The 3,930-nt window shown below is 46.2% G+C and overlaps 1 non-coding gene across 1 annotated transcript; it reads right to left on the bottom strand.

Moving 5' to 3' along the window:
• Positions 1–651: 651 nt before the first annotated feature.
• TRNAM-CAU (transfer RNA methionine (anticodon CAU)) lies at positions 652–724 on the bottom strand. Its single transcript has one exon. It is a non-coding gene; the product is annotated as a tRNA-Met (tRNA).
• Between the last annotated feature and the right edge of the window lie 3,206 nt (positions 725–3,930).

Here is a 3,930-nt window from a genome sequence, read left to right as displayed (position 1 = left end):
AGCTCACCTGACTACCCCTGTAGCAAGCCACACCTCCTGCTCTTGCTGGAAGTACAGACCCCACCCCATCCCTCAGGAGGGGTGGCCAAAAGAAACCCTTCTCTCAGTGGCAAAGAAACTCTATCTGCATCGGTGAGCGCCTACCATCTTGACCTCTGGAGAAGCAGGGAGGAGCAGAATCATGCTCTCTTTGCACAATGCACAGAAGAGCTTCAGGAAGAAATGTGTGCCATGGGAAGGCATGGGTGAGGCAGAAGAGAGATGATAGGCACCTCGAGAGTGGGCCCTGGAGGTTGGAGTTTGAAAGGGTGGATGTGGCAGGGGAATGCAGAAGAGAAACAAGAGATTCTTGAAAGGGGGATAGAAGAAAGTGGGTTTAAAACACTGTGGTGTGACAAAGCCAGCCTCCATAGATGACAGCTGGCAAAGGTAAGCTGCTTCCCTGACTGAGAATTGAACCCACGCCACAGCAATGAAAATACCAAGTCTGCACCACTAGACCATTAGGGAGAAGCTCACACAATGGTTTGTCAACCTGCATGTACGTGTATTTCCCCCAGATGCCAATTAGAACAGGGGAATCCTGGACTCCAGAAACCACAGGTGAGGGAGAGCTAGCAGTGGTAACGGCCATAGCAGGAGGCAAAAATCTGTCTTCTCTGAGGCTTTAACTCAGGACCTTCAGATTATGAGACTGACGCGCTACCAACTGCACTAAGAAGGCTCAGCTGTAAGCCCTGGCCACCGCTGTGTGGAGTGTGACTGGTGCCTGAGAGCACAGCACAGGTGAGTTCATCTTCAGGACAGGCCACAGGAGCAGGGCGTGACATCAGCCTCCTGTAAACTGACATACCTCACCTGACTACCCCTGCAGCTGGACATTCCCTTCATTTTTTCTGGAAGTACAGACCCCACCTCATCCCTCAGCAGGGCCGACCAAAACTAAGTCTTCCTTGAGTGGTGATAGAGGTTGGGCCGCACACTGAGCGCCTACCATCCTGAATATCTGTGACCACATAACTGTGACCACTTGAAAATGGCTCAGAACCGAGTTCTTACATGAAAGACCACCAGTCTCCCCATGACATACTGCCACATTTGAAATCAGCAGAGACCATTGAACTGGATCCCCCTCAGCAAAGGAGAGGAGGAGCCATCAGCAAGGCGTTCTCTGTGAAAGACTCCATCCCTTTAGGATGTTCTCCTCCTTTAACTGTTTTGAAATAGACTGAATCTGTTGATGTTCCAGGCAGGCTGCAAGGCACATCTGTTAAGGAGTGATCCTGAGGAAGCAAACATTGACAGGGGAGATGACTGGGGAAGTGAGGTTGCTGTTACTTGTTATTTATATTGTACTTGTAAATATTTGTCAGAAGAGTCTCGAGTGCTCAGATAGGCACTTCTTACACATTTCATAAATAAATAAAAATGGTGGAAAACAGCTTTTGCATACTTAATGTTTTAAGGCCTGATATCTCTAGGGTTTCCAGAGTTATGAATAAGTGTTATATGCCTGTATCTCCTTCCAAAACTTGGAATCACTCCTTTTTTCTGAGATACAAACTCTGTGATAAAGACCCAAAGGGAGGGACACAAAAAAAATTTTAGTCATGCAAGAAACTTAAAAATGCTGTAGGATTTGTCCCTTTATTGTAAATGACTTGTCCTATAGCCTCAATTTCATGATTCTTTGATCCTAATTAAATAGTTTTTCAACAATAAAAGCTGGGGTGCACTAAATCTGTGTTGGATGTAAGTAACTGAGGCTAATATGAGCTCCTCTGCAACTGGAGCTGTTTCTCCCTGTATGCTGAAAGTTGCTTGCTATTTTTGCAGCAGCATCTAAATCTATGTATTTACCATGTAAAGTGCTGAATGCTCATATTCTGCTTTAAGTCCTCTGTAACACTAGCGTGTACAATTGAAGTCTTTCAAGCAAGATAAAGATTTTTCTGACCTTTCTTACTTCAATTAATCAGTATAGTTACTCACTAGCTTTACCTTTTTACCACAGCATTTCCTCACTGTGCTAATAAAGTCTGATTTGTGGAGAAGTTTTTGTTCTTTTCCTCCTCCTCTATGTGCCTGCACTGATAGTGTCATGTGATGAGACAGCATATAGGAAAGGTATTTTCATCGGATAAAGTGAGCTGTAGCTCATGAAAGCTTATGCTCAAATAAATAAAGATGAGTTACCGTTCAAAAACTTTGCTTTTATTGCACAAGAAACACACCCACACACACAAAGATGCTTGGTGGGAAAGGAAGTACAAGGGAAGAGCAGACTTTCAGAGCTGTGTGTAGGTCCAGCCATCATTCTGAAAGTTGTCCGAGGGGGTGGAGAGAAGGGGAAACCCAGAAGTCCCAGAAAGCAGAAAGGAATGTGCGGGCAGAGTTTGGGGTGGGATCATGGAAAAGAGTTCTGAATGTGCTGCAGGGGGGCATGCATCTGCTCAGTCTGCCGCATTATTAGGGACTTCCGTATTTGTGTTTGCTCCTCCATGACTTTAATCAGCCACTCAGTAGCATCCTTAACAAACTCCTGATTTTCTTTTCTGTTCTGCCTTTCAGCTTTCCTCCACAACTTGCGTTCCCTTTCTTCTGCATTGGAGAAATGCAGTACCTCCCGGAACATGTCTTCTTTGCTCTGTCTTGGGCACTTTCTTATCTGGGGAAGATGCTTGGCCAGGATGTGTGGGGTGTTCCTCAAGGCCACATCTGCTGAAGCACAAGGAACAATGCCCAGAAGCATGATTGTTAAGTTCATCCACAGTATTGAAACATTTCAGTGAAATACACCTCTGGTAACATAACAATCACTTTCTCACTGACCCTTGGCAAGCACACACCTCGATGAACACCCATAGCATGGTGAGTGTTGGCGGGGGAGGAGGGCGCTCTACATGGAGGTAAGAGCACTCCGCAAAGGTTGCGGTGCAGCTGACTAGGGAAAAAATTCTAAAATTCTCCCACGCTTTTCCACAGGCAGGGAGTCATGGTAGCAGATATCTCACTGCTGAGGGTAAGCAGGGAAGTGAGGGTACATCGAGGGACATGATCATTCCCCTGTATTCGACATTGGTGAGGCCTCAGCTGGAGTACTGTGCCCAGTTTTGGGCTCCACACTACAAGAAGTATATGGAAAAATTGGAAAGAGTCCAGCGGAGGGCAATAAAAATTATTGCGGGGCTGGAGCACATGACTTATGAGGAGAGGCTGCGGGAACTGGGATTGTTTAGTCTGCGGAAGAGAAGAATGAGCAGGGATTTGATAGCTACTTTCAACTACCTGAAGGTGGGTTCCAAAGAGGATGGATCTAGACTGTTCTCAGTGGTACCAGATGACAGAACAAGAAGTAATGGTCTCAAGGTGCAGTGGGGGAGGTTTAGGTTGGATGTTAGGAAAAACTTTTTCACTGGGAGGCTGGTGAAGCACTAGAATGGGTTACCTAGGGAGGTGGTGGAATCTCCTTCCTTAGAGGTTTTCAAGGTCAGGCTTGACAAAGCCCTGGCTGGGATGATTTAGTTGGGGATTGATCCTGCTTTGAGCACGGAGTTGGACTAGATGACCTCCTGAGGTCCCTTCCAACCCTGATATTCTATGATCTACTACATGCTTGTGACTTCTGCCCTGATCCCTACGCTACTTGCCTGTGTGCCACTTTGGTTCCTGCACATGGGATTGCTGAATGGTGTGGGAAAGTTTCCTACAATGGGGGAAGGAACAAAGCAGCTCTGCCAAGGAACTTTCAGCAGAGGATTACCGAGTACCTCCAGGAAACTTTCCTAGAGATCTCTCTGGAGGATTCCCGTGAGATCTTGGTGTGCATCAAAGCTGCCTTTTGTCGACAAAACTCTGTAGAGTAGACAAGGCCTTAGTTTGGTTCTAATTTGGTGCAAATCAGTACTTCTTACCATGGGAGTTATGTAA

This window comes from Natator depressus, chromosome 11 (genome assembly GCF_965152275.1).
Source record: "Natator depressus isolate rNatDep1 chromosome 11, rNatDep2.hap1, whole genome shotgun sequence".
NCBI lineage: Eukaryota > Metazoa > Chordata > Testudines > Cheloniidae > Natator > Natator depressus.
Note: the sequence above shows the minus strand (reverse complement) of the source record. Positions and strands in the feature narration are given on the sequence as shown.